This window comes from Equus asinus, chromosome 17 (genome assembly GCF_041296235.1).
Source record: "Equus asinus isolate D_3611 breed Donkey chromosome 17, EquAss-T2T_v2, whole genome shotgun sequence".
Taxonomy (NCBI): Eukaryota; Metazoa; Chordata; class Mammalia; order Perissodactyla; family Equidae; genus Equus; species Equus asinus.
Window position 1 is genome coordinate 47,710,705 of NC_091806.1, and position 27,141 is coordinate 47,737,845.

General features: G+C 52.1%; 1 protein-coding gene across 2 annotated transcripts in view; it reads right to left on the bottom strand.

Annotated features, from left to right (window-relative positions):
- SHANK2 (SH3 and multiple ankyrin repeat domains 2) overlaps window positions 1-27,141 on the bottom strand; it is a 559,575-nt gene that overhangs the window by 512,059 nt on the left and 20,375 nt on the right. For both annotated transcript variants that reach the window (XM_070488373.1, XM_070488372.1), the window contains exon 2: window positions 24,394-24,493. The gene's annotated coding sequence lies outside the window, so the exon portion shown is untranslated. The remainder of the gene's footprint in view (window positions 1-24,393; window positions 24,494-27,141) is intronic.

Below are 27,141 nucleotides of genomic sequence, written 5' to 3' on the forward strand. Positions count from 1 at the left end.
AGTACGATCGCAGAAGCCCAGGGAGATAGAATTGAAGGAATCTTCCAGAAATCAGAACAAAAAGGCAAAGAGATGCAACTTAGGAGAGAAGAGAAAACAATGTAACAGGAACAGTCCAAGAACTTTCACAGCACAAGTAAAATTAATTTCTAGAGAGGGACCACAGAAACGGAGGGCTTTATCAATAACCATTCTCGGATACGACTGAGAATTAATCGTGAACTCTGACTTTTGCCTGAAAGTCAGCAGAGATTCAAGCTTTTTTTTCTTTTGAGGACGATTAGCCCTGAGCTAACATCTGCCACCAATTCCCCTCTTTTTGCTGAGGAAGACTGGCCCTGAGCTAACATCCAGGCCCATCTTTCTCTACTTTATACGTGGGATGCCTACCACAGCATGGTGTGCCAAGTGGTGCCATGTCCGCACCCGGGATCCGAACCAGCGAACCCCGGGCCGCCGAGAAGCAGAATGTGCGCACTTAACTGCTGCGCCACTGGGCCAGCCCTGAGATTCAAACTTTTATTTTGAACATGGTGTTGGTACTTTTCAGAGTGTGGTCCACGGAGCGCCTGCACGAGGATGACCTGGTTGGGGAGGGGGTGGATGGTGGGGGAGGGGGGATGCTTCTTAAAAGTGAAGGCTCCCAGGCCACACCCCCAGAATTCCTCAGTTGATGCTTTCCTGCGCTAGTCACAGAACCGCTGACCCCGCTACCGAGGGTGGGAGACCCAGCTGTCCTTCCTTTTCACCCCCTCTTGCTCCCTGAGAGGGATAAGCTACGGCGGCTGCCTGGGGAAAATCTCATTCTCCCACAGAGGAATAAATCTCTACCCACTGTGCATTCAGAGAAAACAGCCTGCGTTTGCCTCATCCGAGTTTTCCTCTTAGAAAGTGAGCTCCCGGAGGGCAGGGCACTCGCCTGGGCACACATCACCCTCAGGTGCAGAGAAGCCATCCCTGGCAAGCCACGTGCGGCCTTTCAGAATGACCACCACCCACAGGACCTCACAAGAAGGACAATGACAGTGAGACCCCAGAGGCAGCACCACAGATCAGCCTGCCCATCTGCTGAAAGGCCTCAGGGTCGGAGGAAAGTCCCCTGAGTGGCCCTAGGCGGGCTGAAAGTGCTAGAAGCTGCTGTAGGAAATACGGCAGAGGTGTGCAGACGAGAGGTGACATGCCGGGATGCTCGACGTCTGAGGCGACTTCCGATGCCTTATGGACTAACGGAACTGGTGCAAAGACGGAGCCACAGCTGTGCAGATGTGTACCATTGGTCTGTAAACCCGGACACCATCAGACCCCCCTGGGAGCTTTAAAAAGCTCAGATCCCAAGGCCTATTGGATTCAGATCTCCTGGATTCACATTTTAGGATGAAACCCACCCCCAGGGGTTCTGATATGCCACCTGGGTTAAGCATCGTGGGTGCTATCCAACCTTCCACCAGGGGTAGGGGCCCCTCAGCAACCCTGGCAGGTGTCCCCCAGCTGCCACTCGCTCCCCCAACAGGGGATGCTTGTGGCGGAATGGTTTTCCTCGTGCGTGGAGGAAAAAAATCTGCTTTTCTGCAATTTCCAGGTGTTGACGCTGGTTCTGCAGCCCGGCTAGAGGGCCAAAGCCTTTCCTTCCACGAGACGACCTCCTTCTGCAAAAGGAAATGTTCTCTCTCAGTCCGGTCCTATCACGGGCTCTCCGTGTCCCTGAGGAGCGCCACCATCCCGTCTCCCGGGAGACGGCTCTCCTTGGGTCTCCCGCGTTTCTGCACATCCAGCGAGCAGAGGCACTGACCATCTTTGCTCCCAACTATGTGGACACAGTGAACGGTTCGAAAATGTGTTCGTCTCCTGGGGCTGCCATAACAAACCGGGTGGTTTGAAACAGAAGTGTACTGTCTCACGCTTCCAGAGGCCGGAAGTCCAAAAATCAAGGTGTCAGCAGGTTCCTTCTGAGAGCTCTGAGAGAACACCTGTTCCAGGCCTTTCTCCCAGCTTCCGGTAAGAAGCTTCTGGCTTAGAGACGGCCATCTTCCCTGTGTCTTCACACTGTCTTCTCTCCGTGTCTGTGCCCAAATTTCCCCTTTTCATAAGGACATTGGTCCTACTGGATTAGGACCCATCCTTAAACACTTCATCTTAAGTGGATCGTCAGCAAAGACCTGGTTTCCGAGTAAGGTCGCATTCACAAGGACTGGGGTGGGGTTAGAACATCAACCTGTCTTGGGGGGATCCAGTTCAACCCATTATAGAAGATACAGTGTCTCCCTCTGGAGCCCGGGGCAGGCAGGCCTGCTGTCCAGTATAAAGACTCGATTTCCCAAAGCTCAGGGTTTCCCCTCCCATGATGCAGCCCCGCCTGCATGCGCAGTACCTGCAGCCCTGTGTGCACCGCCGTGTGGGGATCCGGGCTCAGCGAAGCAGGACAGAAGGCTGATGCTCTGCCTACCGCTGTGGCTGTGAGGCATAAACTCATCTTCACCTCTGACCCGGGGGTTCATGTCTTCTACCAGCATCGTGAAGCCGTGGCAGGCTGACTTGCAGGGGAAAATCTCCAACCCTCCACAGTTCTTGACACCATTCATTTGCCCCACTTAGAAATCAAGGCATCATCCTTGACATTTCAAACCCCCGTATCCTAGCTGTCCCTGAGACCTGGTGAATCTACCCCCCCACACTTGCTCTCAGATCCCACCACGCCCCTCTCGCCTTCTCTGTTGCCAACACTCTGCTCCAGGACGGCTGGAGCGGCCACTCCACAGCCTGCCCACATCTGCTCAGTCGCCTCCCCAGCACACGTCAGACGACGCCAGCCTTAAAATCCTTCAGCAGTTGTGTTCTGGTCACAGTGTAACCACATTCTGGAAAGTGTATCAACAACCAAGTCAGGTCGGGCTCCTTTGCTCCATATCATCATAGGTGCTGTCTCCCCGTCAAAGTGGCGGGTGGCAATCACTGCTAACACTACCTGAGAGTCGTATGCTTCACAGATGCTATGTAATCTAGACGACAATCCAGTGGAGGCAGGTCTTGTCCCATCTCACAGCCCTCGCCTGGAAGTAAACGCACAGCGAGGTTTAACGGCTTCCTGGGGTCACACAGCTGTTGGCTGGCGGTGGCAGGATTCTAACCCGACGGCCGACATCCGAGATCACGCGGTTAAACTCCAGCCCTACGGCTGACCCGGTTCACCAGTTTATATTAAACAGACACGAGGGTAGGCATTTTGTGGTGCATTCAAGCTGGCCACAAACTCTGCAAACGCTTTCCACCAAGCGGTGGGGTCCCATCTCCTTGGACCTGGGCTGGTCCTGCAGCTTGTTCTGACCAAGAGAACGTGGCAGAAACGAAGCCACGACATTTCTGCAGCTGAGCCTTCCGAGAGCTGCGGCTCCCGTCCTCCCTTCCTGGAGACCAGCTCCCATGGAAGAAGCCTGAACCCAAGTTCCAAGGAAGCCCCAGAGGGCACGTGGAGGGAGCAGGACAGCGTGCACAAGCACCAGCCCGGGCTTCTGGGGTGAATAACCCCAGCTCATCCCTGCCCAAAAGTCTGACCCGCAGAGTCACGAGCAAGTAAAATGGCTGTTGCTTTAAGTTCCTAAGTTTCGGTGTCATTTCTTATGCCGTAGACGAGTCCAGAACATTCTAGTCTGCTTCTTAGCCAGACTGGAATTCCCTCCAGGACGGCAGGGGTGGGTCCGTCTCTGCTAATTGCTGAGCAGCGCTGGGCATGGAGCACGGCCTTCAACCTGTGTGTCCTCAGACACAAACCAAGGCTTTCTTGGACATCCTGACACGGCCAGGGAGCTGCCGCAGGGACCACCAGCACCCGGCTGAGATGCGCCTCAACACATCTCAAGAACAGAAGGAGAGCAGCCCTTGCCCCCACACCCGCGCCCCTGCACTCCCTCCTGGGTCCCGAATCACAGGAAGACCCAGAAAAGCCGGCGTAGCTCCCCACCCCCTAGAACACACGATCCCTCATGCAGACTGAGGATCTCCAACCAGGAGCTGCATGGGTCCTTCCAGAAAGAGCATTCTCTCCCTTCAGGGAGAGGCTCTCCCATGCAAGGAGCCAGGAAAACACAGGTAATATTTATAGCTGATATATCGAAAGGCACAGGTATGTGAATAATTGAAAGACAGAAATAACTAAGGCCACATGAATTGCCTTGGCAACCAGGTAGAACAGAGGAGACAATGAAATTAACTGTACCCAAAAGATGACACTGAGGTGTGGGACCCCAGTGCAACACGCTGGCTCCTGGGTGACCCATCGTTCATCGTTCATCAATCACAGATCTGTACCCAATCTCATTGGCTACGGGCTTCCTACACCCTTGCGCTGTGCCGGGCACTGGGTTCACTGAGGTGAATGAGACCAACCTACAGATGGAGCTCAGGTCTATGCGGTCTCCTGGGATCTGGATCTCTTCCCTAGTTGGGGGTTGGGTGGTCCCCTTCTCAATCAAGTGAGGGGTCAAGGCAGGTGGGAGCAAACCCTGGGGGCTCTCAGAACACAGCTCCCACCTGGATGGAGCCGAAGCCTCTGGAAGCTGCCACACCACAGAGCATGACTGCCAACAGCCAGGACTCAGCGACCACAGATGGAAAGAGAAGAACGCGGTTCTTCAGTCCCGTTGACGAGACTCTCCTGATGGCGAGATGGGCACATCCAATGCTCTGGGCCTGAAGCCTGTGACCATGCGATTTTCCCTAACACCTCTGTTGTAGGTTCTTGTTCTCGGGCCTCTACTTGAACACTCCTTGGCTGCCCCCGGCTTACCTGATCGATCCAAGGGTTTCCCCGGTTCCCTGATGGTATCTCGCTCTGGATCTGGCGGCGTTATCCCCGTGCCAGGTGCATTGTGGGTGATCAACCAGTGCGCGTGTAATTGACGAACCCCATATACCTTGGACAGCATGGCCGGTCTTCACACGAGCCCACTGATGCCCTGAGAAGGCAAGTTTTCTGCGTCTAACGCTGCACAGTTGGTTGAGTCTTAGAGGCAGATTCTGAATTCAGATGCCCCCTTCCCAAGCCTGGACTGCTGGACCCGCTGCTTCTCTGGGGAGACACACGAAGCAGGAGGCCTCGAGGATAAGGGCTGCGGTCCTCCACCACCCAGATGTCAAAGCCCAGAACCTGGGGGAGGGACTGGCTGCCTTGTTACAATAAGAGAGAGGGGACGGAGTAATCAGAATAACTCAAGACGCAGACGCAGCCTCCAGCAGGACAGGAAGAGCGAGGCCTGACCAGGAGGACGGCTTTCTCTCCCTGGCCCAGCACAGACCTCATCTGTGAAGATGCTGCAGGTCATTGATATGTAAGCTACTAACATCAGATGTGTCCAGGTACAGCCCACCTGGAGGGCCGCCTGCCCTTTGGTGGACGTAACCAGCAAAGCAGAGTTTTGGACATCTTGTTGGAAAGGGGAGATGCTGGAGAGGCATGGGACCTGGCCTGAGCCGCTTGGAAGCGCCTGTGCCCAGGGCCGCAGCTGCCATTTCTCTATGCCACGCTCTTTGTCTGAGCCAGCCAACGGTTCCTCCTGGGCATCGGAGAAAGGCCCATAAACTCACGGTGTTGTCGAGGGCAGCTTCAGAGGCTCTGCGTCCTCCTTGCATTTAATCGCCCCCTCAGGCCCCGCAGAGAGACGGTGGGGTCAGACGCAGGGATGGAGCGAGGGAAGGTGCTCCTGAGGTCCAGGACCCAGGAAGCCCGTGAGCACCGATGCACCCTGTCTGCGCATCCCCAGACTAGCCCCCGGAATGTCAGTGGGGAGGACAAGATGTCTGTGCCACTTCTCAGAGGAGGGGCCATGGGTCACCACTGTCTGGAAGCTGCAACACTGGAATCAGCATATGGTCACCACGCTCCACAGTGAGAGTGGCGGGGCCAGACCACACACCAGGCATTCGAGTTGGACAGAGCTGAGCCCACAGGCATGGCCACCACCCTTGGCCCTGTGGCCTGCGCCAACCATGTCCTGTCCTTGTCAGCCTCACCTTCCTCACCTGTGAGGAGGAGGACCAGCCCCCACAGGACTGACGAAGGCAGTCTGTGCATTGCACGCAGCACACCGGATAAACACCGAGTAATTATTAGCACTTAATCCACGTGATTATTAACCATTAGGGTGCAGGAAGGTGCGTGCATCCCCTCTGACAGTTCCATTCTTGTATGAGTCAGCTCGGGCTGCCGTAACAAAGTTCCCTAGACCAGGCAGCTTAAACCACAGACGTTGACTGTCTCCCGGTCCTGGAGGCTGGACGGCTGAGCTCCACGTGTGGGCAGGGCTGGTTCCTCCTGAGGCCTCTCTCCTTGGTGTGTAGATGCCGTCTTCTCCCTGTGTCCTCTCAGTGTCGTCCCTCTGCGCATGTCTGTGTCCTGAGCTCCTCTTCTTATAAGGGCTCCAGTCACACTGGATCAGGGCCCATCCCAATGACCCCATTTTAACTTAGTTATTTCTTTAAAAACCCCATCTCAATGGTCAGCCCCACTGGCCTCGAGATTAAGTTCGGTGCGCTCCACTTCAGTGGCCAGGGTTTGGTTCCTGGGCATGGACCTACCCACTCGTCCGTCAGTGACCATGCTACGGTGGTGGTTCACATACAAAAAGAGGAAGATTGGCAACAGATCTTAGCTCAGGGCAAATCTCCCTCAGCACAAAAAAAAAAAAACCCACCTATCTCAAAAATACAGTCATATTCTGAGGTGCCGGGGTTAGGACTCCAACATATGAATTTGGGGGGGATCCAGTTCAACCTGTAACAACCTCCTTCATCTTTTCACAATGGACCTATGATGACAGTAAACTACTGGTCTGCACCCATGAGCCCATTTTCTAGCACATCAAACGCACTGCTATTTTTACGTCTCGGCTCCCACACATGATGCCTGCACCTCGATCTCTGGCTGGAATCCAGTCTCCCTCAATGGAATGAGACGATGCCGTGAGCTCCCAAGTCGTCCCCGCCATAAACAGAAAGGCCGGAACACAAGCCTCCACGTGGGTATCTTAAATGAACAGAAACGCAAGGCTGGAGTTAATGGAACAGCGTGCCCCACCCTGAAGGGAAGAGAGTCTTGCCTTTATCAGGAAAATTACTTAATCAATCCAATTTCACATTTTCTGCTTCCAGTCATTACTAGATTGTTCACTCGCAAATGCAAATGGCAAGGAAATCTATATTCATTAAGGTTTTCTTTTTCCTAGAGTTTCTGTCAAGCCATCAAGGAGGCTATCAGCTCATGAAGGTGACGGGAAAAAGCGGGACCCAGAGACGCAATCAAGCCCGCTTAATTAACTCACGTGCAGGCGCCCGAGGAGACAACCAAGTGCCATTTATAAAATGTTACTGCTTTAAAGGGGGGGCCATTCCTTGCCAAAGATAAACATCCAATTCAGACAACAGCTCTTCCTCGCTCCCTTAAAGAAGTCTGGAGAACTGAACCTGGCCATCTGGAAAGTACTAGAAAAAACAAAGTGGAAAATAAAACCCTTCTTCTCGCCGGTGCCTCGTCAGGTGCAGAGAGAGGCAGACGCCTCCAGGTAACGCCCGAGCTCCAGGTAACACGCAGGCCATGGCTGTGCCAGAGCCACACTCCTCCGTCCATCCGGTTACACTCAACTCACAAAATGACGGTGACTCCGGCAGGAGCCGGCTGGGCTGGGAGCGCCTCTGCCGGCATTCTCGCCCATGTCTTCTGTGGCCGCCCCAACACCGCCTGGCAGCAATTCCAAGTCGAAGGTGACTTTATTTTGTTGCCGAAAAGAGACACTCATCTCCTGGGTTCGCCTACTGTCGGCAGAGCCATCTCATAGCCCAGGGCTGGACCTGGGGGACCTGGGGCAAGATGTTGCGACTCCTCCTGACCCGGCACAGAGGAGGTGCTGGGATCGCCCTCGCGACAGGAGAGAACCAGGCCTCGAAGGATCTGCCATTTCTGCAAGGTCGAAGGGCACCAGTGTGGCAGTCGGGATCGGAGTCCTGGTCCAGCCAGCTGTCAGCATTCCCCTGAATGCCACGGCCTCCCACAGTGAGCTCTCTGCCTGGAGGATTGCGGATTCATCCTCTTTTTGGCCCCTTGGTGCCTGTATTCGTTTGCTAGGGCTGCAAAGAATCAGATGGGTAACAATTGATATTTACTGTCTCTCAGTCTGGAGGCTGGAAGTCCAAGATCGAGGTGTCGGGAGGGGTGGTTCCCTGTGAGGACCTGGAGGGAACGATCTGCTCCAGGCCTCTCTCCTTGGCTTGCAGATGCTGTCTTCACGTTCGCATGGCGTTCTCCTGCTGTGCATGTCCAGCTCCAAATTTCCCCTTTTCATAAGGACACAAGCCATATTGGAGTAGGTCCCACCCTAAGGACCTCGCTTTAACTATCTCCAAATAAGGTCACGTGCTGAGGCACTGGGCGTCAGCAGGCCAACATGTGAATTTTCGGGGGATGCAGTTCAGCCCATGAACTTGGGCTGAGCCAAGAGCACCACTGTTCCTGTGTTACAGGCACAGAGAGAACCCCAAAACCTCACCAACCCTGAACCTATCACCACCAACTCCAGGGTGGGGGGTGAACGGGCATGGCCGGTGTCAGGACAACTCGAGGGCAAAGCTTTTCTCCAGGTGGCCGTGGAGGCCACGTCTGAGGACACTTGCATGAAGGCAGTCAGTATAACTAAACGGCAGGGAGCTGTTGGAGTCCACGTGGGCCCTGGGCCCCAGCATGAGCATTGGGAGTTCGGGCTGAGACGGGGACACCCTGTGGGGGTGGGCAGGGAGGCAGGGCACGCCACGTCCACTCATTCCCCACCCTCCACCTTCGAATACTCACGAACCGTCATAACTGACAGGACCTCACGCCCCAGGTTACTCACGTGCTGGGCTCCTTCACACCACCTCACTTTCATAAGCTTGAATTTTACTTCAAAAGAAAACCGAGCATCAAGCCAGTAAGCGCGACTTAACTGCTGGATCCAAAAGGCAGACTTCAAGGTGAGGCCCAGCCAGAGAGACACAGAAGAAGACAGAATCCCAGGACCAATAAAGTTACAAGAAGTTACACACAGAGGTGTGAAGGATCTGGCGAAATGGCCAGAAAGCGTCTTCAGAGCCAACCTGGGAGTAAGTGAAGTGTCTCAGGAGAGCCAAAGAAACGCAAAATAGAACCGAGAAACGGAGGACGTCAGCCACGACTTTCTTACAAACCAGGATTGCGGATTCAAAGTGTGCAGAATAATCAAGGTACGCTGAGCAGGGCCCTGGGCTTGGTGGGCTGCAGGACCCAGGCCCTGCAAATCACAGAGGGCTGGCTAAAGCAACAGAGAGCGCCACATGCAGACAGGGACCCCGGGAAAACGCAAATCCTGGTCCCAGCCATACACCCGGCTGATGGTCCATCTCAGAGACTGAGATGGAAGGTCTCTACTGCTGGGCTGGTCCGTTTCCTTCACGAGTCAATGTCCTGTGACCCTAAGAAGGCTTAAACCTAAGGACAGACAGGAAGAAAGAAACCAAAGGCATCTAACTAGTCCTGTACATTAAATCCAGAAATAAAGTTTAATTTTTACTCACTGCGCCCGTTTATACTTGGTATTGAAGATTAATCTTGTTATCCCAGCCAAGCACGCAACTGAACGACAGACTTAGACTTAGACATAAGATCTTACACTGAAAGTACAAGATAATCTCAAAAACTGAAAACAGGTGCAGGCCCAGTGGTGTAGTGGTTAACTTCAAGCACTGTGCTTCAGGTGCCCAGGGTTCGTGGGTTCGGGTCCCCAGTGCGGACCTAGCACTGCTCATCAAGCCATGCTGTGGCTGCATCCCACAATACAAAATAAAGGAAGACTGGCACAGATGTTAGCTCAGCAACAATCTTCCTCAAGCAAAAAGAGGAAGATTGGCAACAGATGTTACATCAGGGCCAATCTTCCTCACCAAAAAAAAAAAAAAAAAAAATTTCTAGAATGTTTCAGAGAACTTAAGATTCCCTCCTATGTTCAGTATAAGAATTATTTAAATACTTGAAATGGAACTTTTTGTTACAGTTTAAGGGAATTTGAGTTTGTAAATGAGATCCCACTATTATCAAAATGCATTAAGGGATCGTGAAGTCAACTAGATTCATAAATAGAATAATAGTCATAAATCAAATTTACAAGTTTTAAGAAAGTCAGCTTTTTGGACTTGTACCTCTGACAAATTAAATATTAATTCTAAAATCACAAGTAACCGAAAATCCTCTTTGCTGGAGTGGCGGGGGTGGGGGGCCTCGGCTCGGGGAACAGTGAAGATTCACACCAGCTCGCCGCTTCCCATGACGGAGAACAAGTTCTCTTTCTAGCCAAGACTCTCAGCCTGCCTCTCGCTCTTTCTGTTAAAAAGGAAGATCGGCAACTGCCCGAGAAGCCTGAAGGCTCCCTGGCCCAGCCCACCAGGACTCTCCCACCAGATACTCAGAAGGATCCATCCTTTCGCTCTTCCAAGCGTCGATTGAGCACCAACTGCGTTCTGAGCTCTCTCTCCAGGTGCCTGGGACACACCGATGAACAAAACCGATACGAACCCCTGCCCCCGACAGCTCCCGTTCCACCGGGCGTTATCCCAGAACGGAAGGCAGAACAACTTCTCAGTTACACGAGCCACTGTTATCCAAAACCGTGCGACGGAACCCACAGGAGCATTTTACTCGTCTGAGCAAACTGCTGGACCTTCCCGGGGCAGGGGTGGGGGGTGGGGAGCGGGTCCCAAGATGCCAGAATCCCAAGCCCCGAGCCGCAGGCTGAGCCAGCTTCCGCGCACGCCCCAACCAACCTTCAGGCGGGCCGCACGAGGTGGCGCCAGGATGCACGGCGGCGTTCACGGACCGTCTTGCTCTCTCTCTCCACCTGGGCAAAGCCTGTGTTCTCGACTGGGCAGTAAACTCTTGAGATCAGGGACCCTGTCATTTCAGACTTGGTGTCCACCCTCTAAATGGCACCCTGGTGGGCGTTTTATAAATAATTGTTGATTAACTGGGAGGAAATTTCTGAGCACATCTCCCACCCACGCTCAGCCCAAGGGGAGGACATTTAAAGCAAAAGGACTTAATCACCATCCCCGACCGTGAAGGGTGGGAGTCGGCCCCTGCTGTGAGCTCCCACGTCAGAGAAGTCCACGTCCAGACACAGGGACGATAAGTGCTCACGATGGTGAGCGAGTTAAGAGTTGACAAAACACTGGTCCAGCCACCTTGTCACGTCAGCCTCACAACCAAGCCTTCCAGAATGAGCTTTCAGTTTGCGCTGTTGCCTTTCTATGTTATGAATTTGTGGGTGATCCAAGAAATCTGAGTAGAGGGGACTCTGGGGCCACCCGCACGGCATCCTTCCCAACAGGACTGTAATCCCAGAAGGACCTGCAGCTCTAGGGGAAAACCTCCCCATCTCCCAGCCAGACACGGGCCGAGGAAGGTAAGGGTGACATCAGGGGAAGTCTCTCCTGGAGCTTCCAGGGGATCCTCGCCGGTCCCGGGCCCCCTGATGGACACCGCTGAAGCCAAGTCGGGTCACCGAGACCATGGAGAAAAGACAGCCCATGCTGTGGACGTCACGCCTTGCCAAGGGGAATTTCAATTGCCTGTGGCTGAAAGAGATGGCCAGCAACCCTGTCCAGGATGAGCAGACTCCGTGGCCCTGGGCTGCACGCGTCTGTGATGGTGGGGACAGCGTCAGAGGCATTAAGGATGCGAGAAGACAGCAAAACACCAGACAGGAAAGCCCTCCGCCCAAGAGAATGGTGTTTCACTTCAAAACAGACTCTTCTTCCTAAAGGCAGACACGGTTTTGTTTTCTTGTTTGTTTTTTAAGACTTTATTTTTTAGAGCAGTTTTAGGTTCACAATGAAATTGAGGAGAAGATAATTCCCATATATCCCTTCACCCCACATTCGCAGACTCCCTCTATATCAACATCACTCACTAGAGTGGCCCATTTGTTACCAAGGATGAAGCCACATCGACACGTCATCACCACCAGAGTCCACGGTTGACGTCAGGGTTCGCTCTTGGTGCTGGACGTCCTGTGGGCTGAACACGTGTGTAAGGATCTGTGTCCACCATTATAGGTCATCCGGAGTAGTTTCACTGCCCTGAAATCCCGTGCTCCCCCTGTGCATCCTTCCCTTCCCCCAGCCCTGGCCATCACTGATCTTTCCAGCATCTCCATAGTTTTCCCTTTTCCAGAATGTCATATAGTTGGAATCGTACAGTATGTGATTCTTTCACCAAGATTAGCTTCTTTCACCAAGGAATGTGCATTTAAGGTTCCTCCATATCATTCTTATTAGTGCTCAATAATACTCCATTGTCTGGATGGACCATAGTTCATCCACTCACCCACTGAGGGACTTCTTGGCGGCTTCCAACTTTTGGCAATCATGGGCAAAGGCGCTGCAAACACCCACATACAGGTTATTCTGTGGATTTGCTTTCGGCCCCTTGGAGTAAATCCCAGGGACGTGACTGACTGCTGGATTGTCCGGTGAGAGTGTGTTTGGTTTTTCTAAAAATCATTTTATTGATGACATAATGGCTTATAACACTGTATAAATTTCAGGTTTTCATTACTATATATCGGTTTCTGTGTAGACTGCATCGTGTTCACCGCCAACAGTCTGGTTTTTATCCATCACCATATATATGTGCCTCTTTACCCCTTTCGCTATCCCCCTACCCCCTTCTCTGGTAACCACCAATTTGCTCTCTTTATCCAGGTGCTAGTTTATCTTCCACATATGAGTCAAATCATCCAGTGTTTTTCTTTCTCCATCTAACTTATTTCACTTACTGTGATATCCTCAAGGTCCATCCATGTTGTCACAAACGGCACAATCTTGTCCTTTTTTATGGCTGAGTAGTACTCCACTGTGTGTGTGTGTGTGTGTATATATATATACCAAATCTTCTTTATCCATTCAACTGTAGAAGGGCACTTGGGTTGCTTCCACATCTTGGCTATTGTGAATAATGCCACAATGAACACAGGGGTGTGCTAATCATTCCGGATTGTGGATTTCAAGTTCTTTGGATAAATACCCAGTAGTAGGTTAACTGGGTTGTACAGTATTTCTATTTTGAATTTTCTGAGGAATCTCTGTACTGTTTTCCATAGTGGCTGCCCCAGTTTGCATTCCCACCAGCAGCAGATGAGGGTTCCCTTTTCTCCACAACCTCTCCAACATTTGTTATTTTTTGTCTTCACGATTATAGCCATTCTAACAGGTGTGAGGTGGTATCTCATAGTAGTTTTGATTTGCATTTCCCTGATAATTAGTGTGATGTTGAGCATCTTTTCATGTGCCATTGGCCATCTGTATATCTTCTTTGGGAAAATGTCTGCTCATGTCCTCTGCCCATTTTTTGATTGGGTTGTTTATTTCTTTGTTTTTGAGTTGTATGAGTTCTTTTTTTGGTAGGGAAGGATTCACCCTGAGCTAACATCTGTTACCAATCTTTCTCTCTTTTTTTTCCCTCCCCAAAGCCCCAGCGCACAGTTGTATATCCCAGTTGTAACTCCTTCCATCTCTTCTATGTGAGCTGCCCCCACAGCAGACGGATGGTGTGGTTCCACGACCAGGAAACAAACCGGGACCCCCAAAGTGGTGAGAGCACCGAACTTTAACCAGCAAGCCATCTGGGCTGGCTCTGTAGGAGTTCTTTATATAGTTTGGAAATTGACCCTTTGTCGGTGTGGGTGATCAGAATTGACCACTCCAAAATGTGTCTCTTTGGCATGAGGATTATTTGGGGCTGGTTACTTTTAAGAAACAGGAGAGAAGCTCGGGAAATGAGCCGAATTTAAGCTTTGTGAGAGACATTTACTTTCGTAAGGGAAATCTCCGTCTGTACAGGTGCCTCCCTCTCCGTACCAGGAAGAAGGGGGGATGACCTTATCTCTAGAAACTCTTATCAGTGCGGAAGGCAAGGACTTAAATCTGTATAATAACCTCACTCTTTGTTCACTACACTTGTCTGGTGATCTCCCATAACCCGCTGCCCCCACCCCCAACATCCTCCTTTGTCTTTAGCTGAAGATGGTATTTAAGGGAGCCACCTTCAGAATTCTGGCAAGTTGCTCAGTCTTCCTGGGTTTTTCCCATGTATGCATATTATAAAGCTCTGTTGGATTCTCTCCTGCTATTCCGTCTCATGTCAATTTAATTCGTAGCCCAGCCAGAGGGACCCAGTGAGTGCAGGAACGTCTGCCTCCCCTACATCATATGTACGATTCACAAAGATTTTTCTCCCAGTTGGTGGGTTGTCTTTTCATTTTGTTCCTGGCTTCCTTTGCTGTGCAGAAGCTCTTTAGTCTGATGAAGTCCCATTTGTTTATTTTTTCTTTTGTTTCCCTTGCCTGAGGGGACTTGGCATTCGAAAAGATGCTGCTAAGACACATGTCAAAGAGTGTACTGCCTACATTTTCTTCTAGGAGTTTCATGGTTTCAGGTCTTACCCTCAAGTCTTTAGTCCATTTTGAGTTAATTTTTGTGTATAGCGAAATATAATGGTCTACTTTCATTCTTTTGCACGTGTCTGTCCAGTTTTCCCAACACCGTTTATTGAAGAGAACTTCCTTTCTCCATTGTATGTTCTTGGCTCCTTTGTCGAAGATTAACCGTCCACAGATGTGTGGGTTTATTTCTGGGCTTTCAATTCTGTTCCATTGATCTGTGCATCTGTTTTTGTGCCAGTACCATGCCGTTTTGATGACTGTAGCTTTGAAGTCAGGGATTATGATGCCTCCAGCTTTGTTCTTTTTTTCTCAGGATTCCTTTGGCTATCTGCAAGCTCTTTTGTTGTTCCATATAAATTTTAGGACTCTTTCTTCTATTTCTGTGAAGAATGTCATTGGGATTCTTATTGGGATTGCACTGAATCTGTAGATTGCTTTGGGTAGCATGTTTACTTATGTAAGAAACTACCATCCATCTTCTAAAGCAGCTATACCATTTTACATTCCCATTAGCAATGAATGAGAGTTCCTGCTGCCCCACGTCCTCAGCGGCATCAGGTGTTGCCAGTGTTCTGGATTTTGGACGTTCTAATAAGTGGGTGGAGGTATAGTTTTTTTTTTTCGGCAACTTTTTATATTGAGATAATATTCACATAGCACGAAATTCGCCATTTTTAAAGTGCTCAGTGCAGCGGTTTTAGCTGTATTGTGGAACCATCGCCACTATCTAATTCCAGACCATTTCCGTCGCCCCAAGTGGAAACCCCATGCCCGTTAGCAGTCACTCCCCATTCCGTCCTCCCCCAAAATCCCCTCCCCAGCCACTCCTTCCCCCTGCAACCAGTACTCTGCTTTCTGTCTGTATGGACTTGTCTATCCTGTGCACTTCAGACACATGGAACCATACAATCTGCATCCTTCTGTGTCTGGCTTCTTCCACTGAGCATCCCATGTTTTGGAGGTTCATGCATATTGGAGGCTGTTATCAGTGCTTCCTTCCTTCCTATGGGTGAATAACAGTCCATTGCGTTGATGGACCACATTTGTTCATCCACTCATCTGTTGACAGACACTTGGGTTCTTCCCACTTTTTGGCTCTTGCGGATAGCGCTGCTATGAACGTCCATGTACGTGTTTTCACTTCTCCCGGGTATGCGCCTGGGAGGGGAACTGGTGGCTCATATGGCAACTCCGCATTTAACTCTCTGAGGACCTGCCATACTGCTCTCCGCGGTGGGCAGCCACATGTTAACCACTATCACCAGTGTGGCTACTAGAGTTGTTCTCCTCCATCGTTGTCATTTTGTCTTCGAGCTCTTTATTTGTGATTCTCCAGGAACTCCTCCCCTGCGGTCAGATGCATTCATCCTCGGCCACCAGACCACAGAAAGCTATCATGGCTCAACTACCGTATTTTTTTTAAGGTCTCTGTTTTAATGATTGCAAGATAGGTCAAACCCTGTTTATAAATGAGTTTGTGCACTCAAAGCTTTGTTCAGTGTTTCATTCTACAAGTTTTTACTGGGCACCCACGACATGGCAGAGCCCGTTTCAGGCACTGAGGACCCATCAACAGACAAAATAAAGACCCTGCCTGCAGCCACCCAGGAGACAGAAGCAATGGCGGCAGCTTGAGAAAACTAATGGTGCATATGCGCTTCAGCAAGGGATTGGATCCTGAGCCTCAGTTTCCACATCTGTCAAGTGGGCTTACTGCCCCCCCCACCCAGCAAGGCTGGTGGGTTAGGGTTAAAGAGGTCGTCTGGTGAGACACTCGCACGTACCCCACAGGGAGGGGCTCAAAGGATGGCACCTGGAACAACAGGTACCATAATGCGGAACGACCTGAGCCCAAGGCGTGCACGCACACACGCGTGCAAACACATACCCCTTACGGTTTAGACAAGAGGTTCCTAAATTCCGGCTTCTCTAATGGAGCCCCCACCTTCGGCTGCCTGGGGAGAATCCGGGGGCGCCCCCTCCTGTACGAGATCCTGAGGGTCCGCAGGACTCGCGGGGCGGGCTCCCTGGGGGACGTGGAGGATGGCAGTAAACTGCCAAGTGTCTGCAGGTCTGTGGCGGACACACATGGACAAACACTCACCAAAGACCCTCCTCAGATTCTCCGTGAGTCTGTGGCCCCTGGATGGGAAACACAGACACTGAGAGACCTTCTAAGGGGCCCTAACACGGCAACCCTCAGTCCTAGGGGTCACCAGAGGCTCCGCGTGTGACACCATCCCTTCCGTGGTCCTTCGAGGTGAACGCCCAGTCTCACCGCCCAGGAAATCCCTGGTTCGGCCACACGGTTCCTTTCATTTGAAACAGACACATACAGACTCACATTCACCTAATTTCACGTTATTTGTGTCCACTGTCAGCCGACTCCTTTCTGACCAGAGAGCTGTATCTCTGAGCCTCAGTAAAGCCGGCTGCACCCGAGGCCAGGTCGTGACTCCCTCCACTGGCTATTTCCCACCCCCGGGCGCGGGCGAGACCCAGGCTTCTGCTGGAAGCACCGACCGAGGGCACATCCTGCTCCGTCTGGCCGGAGAAACCACATTCCAGCTGTGGACAGGGCTCTCCCGCTCCAAAGAACTCGCCCGGCAGCCTCAGGGCTGGCGGTAAAAACAGCTCTGGAACAGACGAACCACGTGGTTTAGCACCCTCTCTGCCCTCACCTCCGGCGATCCTCGCACAGAACAGGGTCCAACGCAGCCCCTCGGGGTGGGTGGGAGCACCACCCAAGGGACTGGGCCGTGCCACAACTCAGGGCCTTGTTTCAGGGGGGGCTTGCTGCAGCCCTGGAGGCTTCCTAACCCCCCCGCTCAGGGTAACAGCTCCCGAGACTTCTGCAGGCTCCCTGGCACCCCATCTCGGACTCAGTCCAGCACACACCACGCCAGTCAACTCTCTTTTTTAAAAACTGTTTTGTTGGGATGTATTTCGCACACCACACAACTTGCCCATTTAGTGTACAATTCAGTGGACTTTAATATATTCATAAACTTGGGTCAATCATCACTTTATCAATTACAACACATTCCTTTTTTATTTTATTTTATTTTAATTTTTTTAAAGATTTTATTTTTGCCTTTTTCTCCCCAAAGCCCCCGGTACATAGTTGTATATTCTTCGTTGCGGGTCCTTCTAGTTGTGGCATGTGGGACGCCGCCTCAGCATGGCCTGATGAGCAGTGCCATGTCCGCGCCCAGGATTCGAACTGACGAAACACTGGGCCGCCTGCAGCGGAGCGCGCGAACTTAACCACTCGGCCACGGGGCCAGCCCCATCAATTACAAAACATTTCTATCACCTCAAAAAGAAACCTGCGTGTCTTAGCCATCACCTCCATTCTCCCCAACGCTGTGCTCGTCCCCTGGCAACCACTCAACTGCTTTCTGTCTCTGTAGATCGGCCTGTTTGGGACATTTCAAGAAATGGAATCTGACAATATGCGGTCAGTCAATTCTCTCCCTCTTTCTTCAATTCTCTTTTGAGAAAAGCTCTGCCCCGGCCCAAAGTTAACTCTGCCCACGGTTCTTCTAAGTTCCACATCTGAATCACTTCAAAATATGAGAGGGCAACACACTTGAACCACGCTAGCTTAGTGTCCACCTCAAAGCTGCTTTTGTTATGTCCTTGGCTTTCACTGAGGTCAAACAGTGTTTGAAGACTACATTGATTTTTTTTTGGAAAACCCCAAGTGAAAACACCATGTCACATGAAAAATATTCGTCTTAGACTAGAGTGCCAAGGGAAATCTGCTCTCCAGATGAGCGAACAGCAGACAAGAGAACTCTGTTATCCCATCTTTCCCTTTTCACCCTGGCTGCCAGGAAGCTCAGAGATAAACATCACATATAAGTGTAAAAATGCTCTCTTCTCCCACAGGTTGGTCTTAGAGAACCCTAAGGGTTAAAGTGGAGATTTACCAGTATGACCCACAGCAGAATCGTTTGGGAAGCAAGCTAAAAAGACACATTCTTACTGAAGTGGAGTTCTTGGGGATAAGGTCTTAGAATCTGCAAGATGCCCAAGAACTCCTTTTACTCAATTCAGAAGGATCTACACGAGGAGCACAAAGAACAGCTTCCCTTTCGAGACCTCGTCAAGTCAATCTGAGTCCTCAAAGGGTGTCAGCAGTTTCCACAAATAATCAGGCCACCGTGGACCCGTGCCGCCTCCTCGCCACCAAACCCCCAGCAGGGCGCTGCAGAGCCCACGGACGTTCCCACCCCATCTCTCCTGCTCCCCTTGCTCCCCAACCCCAATGCCAGGAGATGTGTCTACCCCCACTTGCCTCGCTGGGTATTGGGGTCTACACTGGCGGGAGGAGGCAGAGGGCGAGGAGTGAGAGGGATGCCCAGGGGCCCCGAGCTTGTTCCCGCCATGGCACTGCGATGCCCAAGGCAGCAGCTGTGTCCCGCGCAGGCCCGGGGAGCTCGGTGGCCACCGTGCCTCCCAGAGAAGGCACAGAGGCGGAGGCGGAGAGACCTCCTGGCTGAGTAGGAAATCCAGGCAGCCGAGGGGACAGGAACGGGAAGGGAGGCACACAGAGCAGAGGCGAGAGCCCCAAGTCCGGGATGGAACCATCAGAGATGTGGAACCTGACAAAGGACAGTTCTGGAAGCTGCATGTTGTCACTCACGGGCGGGTGGCCTGGAAGGGACCCACCTCTTTGTGCCTCCGCCTCTCCCACCATAAATGACAGACCCACTTACAGGGTTCAAACTGTGAGGCTGTGACGTACCTACCAGGTTTCGCACACAAAGATCCTGCGCAGCTGGAGCCGACAACGGGGGAGAACGGACCAGACCAGAACTCAGAGGGCAGGAGGAGAGGGGGCAGGCGCTCCGGTCCCCGTCCTGCTCCCCAGGCAACGGGGACGAAGCCGCTTAGGCATCTGAGGTGCCACGTACATCTGTGGAGGAAAACTTTAATGCCAGAAACACTCTGGGGCAATTCCGTGGGAGACCGGGGGTGTCCGGCCCTGGCCCGGAGACAACAGCGAGGGCACCCAGTTGTGCTGAGAGGATGCAGATGCTCAAGGCCCGCCTGGCAGTGCCCAGCAGGGGCCTCGCAGGAACCACCTGGCACACGCTGGGCGGGCACTTTGTTCAGACAAGCCTAAACCTTTCCTGGCGGTTGGCTTGGGGGCACATTCTGCAGAGGAGTGACAAGTAATGGTGGTCCTGCGCACAGTAGCGCCGAGCCCACCCCTCAAAGGCTTCAGCAGGGCCCCAGGGAGCTGAGGTCGCCGTCCTCCAATACGCCCGCCCGGGCAAACGCCCTCACGGTGACCAGCCCTGCCATCAAGGTAAGCCCAGCAGAAACCTGAGCCTGGACACACAACACCCCACTTCCCTTCTTCCTCCTCGGCAAAGCCTTGACAGTCACCGGTCCCCCACAGAGGTGCTCTCCTGGATTAACGTCACGGACAAGGTCCTGGGGCTGCTGGACAAATGGCCACAAACTGGGCAGATTATGGCAACACGCATCCATCCTCTTGCAGTTCTGGAGGCTGAAATTAGTTTCAGTGGACTGAAATCGAGACGTCGCGGGGCCGCAGTCCCTCTGGAGGCTCTGGGCGGCGTGGGGGGGTCCTTCCTGCCTCTTGCAGCCTCTGGGGCTCCAGATGTCCTGGGCTTGTGGCCACGTCCCTCCAGCCTCTGCCTCTGTCCCCACGTGGCCTCCTCCCCGTCCATATTCAAATCTCCCGCTGCCCTCCTCTTGTAAGGACCCTGTGACGGCATTAAGGGCCCATCTGGATAATCCAGGGTAATCCCCCATCACAAAGTCCTTACCTTAATCACAGCAGCACCAACTTCACCATGAGGTGACACACACAGGTCCCAGAATTGGGACTTGATGCGTTTGGGGGGTGTCTCAACCCTCCCCCAGTCGCCTCCAGCTCCTCCTGGCGGTTCCGGGGCTCCCTCCGGAGAGCTGAGGGCGGCCTCCTTAATGCAGGGTCAGAGAGGGCGCAGATCTGCGGCTCCATCACCCTCGCCTGGGCCGGTACTGACCCCGGAGAGGGCACCGTCACCTGCTCTAGGCTGGCCTCCCTCTCAGCTGCTTGGACCCCCCCGTCCCCCCGTGGTCCAGCTCCAAGCCCAGGATCCCCAGGGCCTAAACTCTCTGGAATTCCAGAGAGTAACAGCAATAAAGTGAAAAGGATCAAAGCCGGCCCTGGAATTCTGACGCGGAGGGGCTGTCCCGACGCGGCCCCGGGGGTGCACAGCGGGAAGGGGCCTAGGTTGACAGGGCTCTGGGGTGTCTTCCCGTCCCCTCCCGGCGTGCACCACCTCTGCTCCACCGTGCCACTGCACCAGGACTCCCCCAGTCCCTCTGCCAGCGGCTGCCCCGGCCGTTCTGTGCAACTGCACCGCTTTCCACCCTGCATCGGGGGGCAGGATGCTCCCCAAACCCAGACCTCATCTTGGCCTTCTCTCCACTAAAAATAGACCCTGGCTCCCTCGTCCCCAAGGAAAAGTCCAGATTCTGACCATGCCAGGCCTTAGCCAGGCTTCTGCGCACGCTGGGCCCTTTGAGCAAAAAATTCTTCCAACTCCTCACTTGTCACTCCAGGAACCAACTTAGACTCTCTGCTGACGAAGTTTCCCTAACTGGCATGGGTTGCCACACACGTACACACGGATGCACACACACAGATGCACACACACAGAGATACATACACACACACAGATGCACACAGAGATACACAGATGCACACACAGACACACAGATGCACACACATGCACACAGAGAAACACAGATGCACACACAGATACACACAGGCGTACACACACAGATGCACACACACAAACACACATATATACACAGATGCAAACGTATAGACACACACAGATGCATGCACACACACACACACAGACAGCTTGCCCATCCCTGACTTAGAGCCACACACGAGCACCCAGTCATGCAGGGAGGTACTTGGGTACCATCCCGGCAGACGGAGCCGCCGCCCAGGCCCCCCTTGCAAATTCCGCTTGGCGTGTCCCTTCACCACCCAGGAAGGTCCCCTGGAGCGCCCGCCGTCCTCTCGCGTCACTGATTAATCACCGGGGGGATCTGATTAGACCCAGAGTGGAAAAGATAATTTGAGGCAATAACAAAGAACACTTCAGGGAAACCAAACCCTCGAATTCATTAATCTAACGTCTTGAATCATCCGTGAGGATCCGCGGCCCCGTGAATTAATTCTGCTCCTCCAAAGTGGAACCCTTCCACCACTGATTATGCGACATCCTGGCTACAAACTAAATTACCACTCAAGGGTAATTTTCCATTGGTTCTGAGTGGCAGCAGGAGGCGATCACCACAGAAGGTCTGAAACCCAGAATCCATGCACTTGATTACGGGATAAAACGTTTCCACTGCGCAATGACGCTGCAGCCAGGGCAGGGGGACGGGGGGCGCCCACGGGGGATGCGCATGGTGAACAGACGCCCTGAGGACTTCAGGAGGCCACTGAGGCGTGGGGCACCTGAGGACGCAGACGAGGCAGCTGAGAAGGAGAAAAAGAGCCCAGAGACCTTGGCCTGATGAGTAATTCACCTCCCCTCCCCACACCCGGGGACCCAGCATCACCTGGGACCACAGAAAACCAACATCGGACAGATGGAAACCCTCCTCACCCACAACGCCAGGGCCACCACCCTTCCTCCAGCTGAGCCACCCTGGGACGCTCTTCTTGGTCTAATCACCCAGTGGACGTCACCCGCCATCCGAGACACGGTCCACTGTGAAGGGGGAGAGACCCCAGGCCAGGAAACCAAGATAACAACAAACTCGGTCCCAGCCCCTCCTGAGCTGCCCAGACCAGCTTGTCTTTCCCTCCCCTTGTAGATCGATGACCACCATCACAGAGAGGGATGCTCTGAGACTGAGTGCTCCCCACCAGGCGGGAGCCAACGGTGAGCCTAAGAACAGGCTCGAGGCCCAGCCCCGACAAAGGATTTCCAGAGAAACAGGGCAGCACAGCATCAAGACTCCAGGATGGTGACACGCAACAGCTCGAACCGCTGGTCAAGGGTCCTTTTCTCATGAAGAAACTCGGAGGAGGTAAGACGGTCTGGATGCAAACTGAGGCTCAGAGAGGTGCCACCCGCTCGTGGACCAGCAAAGCCCTGCCGGCCTGAGGCAGATGCCCCCTCAAATGCAGAAACGCACCCCACTGTGGGCCCCGAGCTCTGCCTCCAGCCTCTGCTCATAATCGATGGTGAGTCCCAAGGAAAGCAAAGGCAGTCGCTGCCGACAATGTCACAGGGTTCAACCTAGTGCCTGGACCATCCCGTGTGAACTTGGACCACCTCTTCTCCCTGAGCCTGCTCCTACCTCTACAAGAAAGGGGCAGACCACGTTCTCCGCTCGAGTCACGCGTTCTCCTGTGCATCATGTGACAAGGCTCGACTGAGCATCACGTGAAGGAGCAGGTGCCATGTGCACGCTGGGGTTCAAAGCCAGGTGGTTCCTGATAGGGAACAGCATCTGGCGTCGGCTAGAGACAGAAGAGTGGACTGCAGGCTCTGCTTACCCGGTCGGGACAGCTGGGACAGGCCTCCACGGAGCCCTGTCACCATCCCCTGCCAGGAGAACGCCCATCTCGCTGGGGGAGGGGCGGGAGCGGAGGCCAGAGCAGCAGCTCAGAGCACGTGGAGGGACCGCGTGGAAGGGCGTGAAAAAGGGAAGGGCAGGATTGGAACTGGACTTCAGAGAGGACTGGAGAGCTGTGGAGGTGGTAGGATAACCAGTTAGGAGGCGACCCCCCAAAGCCGGTGGTGACCAGGAGCAGGGCAGGACCAGTGGCTCCGATACGATACTCTTGCCTGCTGTCTTCATAGCCCAGGACGTGTATTCTTACCAGGGTCCCGGAGGGTGAAATGGACCTCAGTGTTTTTAAGTATAAAGCACAGATATGCTAGCAGAACATAAACAGATATAGGGCATTTCCATGGTATTCAAATTTCACTGGGGTGGACAATTTGGAAAAAATGTCTAAAACGGCTTTTGGACAGGTGATAATAAAAAAAAAAAAAGGCTCTCCTTTTTTTTTTTTCTATCCCCCCCCCCCCAGAAACACTGTCCAAAGGGGTCTGGACCACACAAATCTGCCTTTTATGGTCCCCAGTACGTGGGGCCAGGCTGGGAGGCATCGCCCCGCAAAGAGCCCAGTGTGTGCCGAGCCAGGGCTGAGTTGAGCCGCTGGATACCGACATGGCTGTGAGCAAGGAACCTACCTGCTGGGACCCTGTTCCCTCCCCTGAGAACAGCAATAATTTTACTTTATTTGGGAAGTCAGCTACGGTAAGTATCAACATTCAGGTGACATTCAGCAAATGTCGATTTTAAGCCCATATTGCAGATGAAACGACACCAGTGGTGCACAGAGTAGGTGCTCAGTAAAACAGGTCTGGGTACCGGGCAGCGAGCTCAGGGCGTGTCTTGACCTCCTTGGGACCACAGGTCATTGATCCGGGTGACCGGACATAAACAGGTGACCTCTGGTCCATGCAAAAATGGAGCAGGGCCACCTGCAGCACCTTCTCCGCCACCCACCCTTGGCCACAGGCTGAGTCCAGCATGAGCAGTGCAGCTAGGACGTCTCAGAGCAGAGACGAGAGCAGAGCTGGTGTCTCGAGTCACGGTCCTGTTACGTCCCCTCAAGGCTGCGTGAGCTGGGCACCAAGGGGCAGCTTTGTTTCTCCAGCGCCAAGGACAACTCCGTCCACCCTGTCCCCACCCTGACACCAGCACTGAAGGCCTGACCACAAGGAACTGACTGTCCTCGGGCCACAGCGCAAAAGGCGTGAGGCAGACCACACCATGACAGCGGCGACTGGCTTGCAGGTGACACAGACAAAGAGAAAATGTTCTAACTCACCAAAGGTCCTGGCAGCTTGAGCCCGCAGAAAGGCTCCTTACAACGGGCTCCCTCGGGGCTCCAGCGGGCCAAGACACGGAGACTGGAGAGATCTCCTGAGCTGCAAGAGACAACGAGACCAGGGCGCGGTCAGACAGAGACTGTCGAGAGGCAGGACGTTAAAACTTCAAGTGCATCTTTATTTCCCTGAGCGGAAAACCAGGGACTGCACGTCTGCTTCTGGAAAGATGAGGTGGGCATCCTTCCCCCTATTCCTCCTGTGAAGCACAACTAAAAACCCAGGATGTTGTACAGAAAGCAAACATACGACTCTGACAGGCGGACAGAGGAAGGCAGGCTGCCTAGGAACCATGGGATCCCAGGAAAGGCTCGGTGGTCAGTTCTCTGGGTTGCGTTTTTGCCTCATATTCCAGGCATGGAGCTGAAGAAGCCAAAAACCCAGAAACACCAGTAGAAACAGACATAAAAGATGCAACGAAGGACTGCTATCTCAAGCCAAAGGACCAGGAAAGTGGCCGCCTAACAAGGCGATAGGTTTAGACAATAACCACTCTACTCCATCCAGACACTGCAGAAAACACTGTGCCACGCCACCCTGATCCACAGCAGCAAAGCCGGAGTGGGGAGCCCAGGCTTCCACTCCCACGTGGCTGTAATGAGGCACCCACACATCCATTGGGGGTGTCCAATAAGCCCAAGTAGGGAGCTGGGACTTTCTTCCCCACCAGGTGATCACGAATCCTCCTCGTGTCGCCTGCCTAGTGTGGGGAGCCTGGATTTCCGCACCCACTTGGCAGTAGCAGGGCACCCCTCCCTCACCCAGCTGGTCTGGTGTCAGAAGAGGGCGAATGGAGAGCCAGGACTTTGTCCACCGTCCAACATAATGAGGCCACTCCCATCACAGGATCGACGGGGACCACAGGAGGAGCAGGAACTCCGAACCCACCAGCAATAACAAGGAGCCTCCCCACTCGAGTATTGACAGAGGCCAACTGGGGAACCTGGACTTCTGCCTCCACCTGGCAGCAATGAGGCAGCACCTCATTCTCACTCTCCAAAACAAGCCAGCTAAAACAGAAGGTCCAAGGAAGACCCACGGTCTCGTTAACATAATATGAAAACGGACACATTCCACCAAAAATCATCCATCACGTCAAGAACCAGGAAGATCTCAAACAGAAAAAAGACAACCAATTGGATGCCAACACCGAGGTGACAGAGATGTTAGAACAATCTGACAAAGACTTTAAAGTGATCATGACGAAAATGATTCAATGAACCCTTATACACATGCTGGAAACAGATGAAAAAACAGGAAGCCTCAACAAAGAGACAGAAAACCTCAGCAAAGAAATAGAAGATATAAAGAAGATCCAAGTGGAAATGGTAGAACTGAAAAACACAGTAACTGAAATGAGCAGCTCAGTGGGTGGACTCAACAGCAGAATGGAGGGGATGGAGGAAACATCAATGAACTAGAAGACGGAATAACAGAAATTACTTGAACTGAAAAAGAGAGAAAAGAGACTAAAAGTAAACAAATAAACAGAGCCTCAGGGACCTGTGGGACTCTAATTATAAATCCAGCATTCAACTCATCAGAGTCCCAGGAGAGAGGAGAGGGGGAGAGTCTAAAAAAAGTACTCAAAAAAGTAATGGTTCGAAACTTCCCAAATTTGGCGAGAGACATAAACTTAAGGATTCAAGAAGCTGAACAAATTCCAAACAGGAAACACTCAAGGAAATTAACACCAAGATGCATCATAATTAAACTCCTGAAAACTAATGACAAAGAAAACTCTTGAAAGCAGGCAGAGAAAAATGATACCTTACCCACAGAGGGAAAACAACGGGAGTAACAATGTATTTCTCATCAGAAACCAGGGAGGCCAGAAAGAAATGGCACAATATTTTTCAAATGATGAAAATAAAGAACTATCAACCTAGAATCCTATACACAGCAAAAATATCCTATAAGAATGAAAGGAAAAATCAAGACATTCTCGGATGAAGGGGAACTAAGAGAATCTGTCAACAGCACACCCGTCCTAAAAAATGGCTAAAGAAAGCTCTCCAAACAAAAAGAAAACTGTAAGAGAAGAAATCTTGGAACATCAGGAAGGAAAAAATAACACAGTACGCAAAAATATGGGTAAGCACAATAGGCTTTCTTTTTTCCTTTCAAATTTTCTAAATTGTGTTTGACAGTTGAAGCAAAAATCATTAACACAATATGATTTGATTCTAAATGTATGTACAGGAAATATTTAAGACATTTTTGTTATAAATGGGGGAGGATAAAGAGACATAAAAGGAGGTAAAGTTTATATATTTCACTGAAACTACTATCACAGTAGATAGCAGTAAAGGTACCTGTATACAAGCCAACGCCCAGAGCAATCACCTAAAAAGCTACAGAAAGTTCAAAAAGTTACAGATAAATCAAAATGAGATTCCAAGAAATATTCAAATAATCTAAAAGAAGGCAGGAAAAAAAACCAGAGAAATGAAAAACAGAGAGAAGAAACATAAAGCAAAAAATAAAATGCCAGACTTAAGCCCTAGCATATTATTAAATGTAAATGGTCAAAATACCTGAGTAAAAAGACAGAGATTGGCAGATTGGATCAAAAAAGATTCAAGAAGACCCAATTACATGAAGTCTACAAAAATGCACTTCAAATATGACGACATAGGCAGGAAGGAAGTAAAAGGATGAACAAAGGTACAGAATGCAAACATTAACCA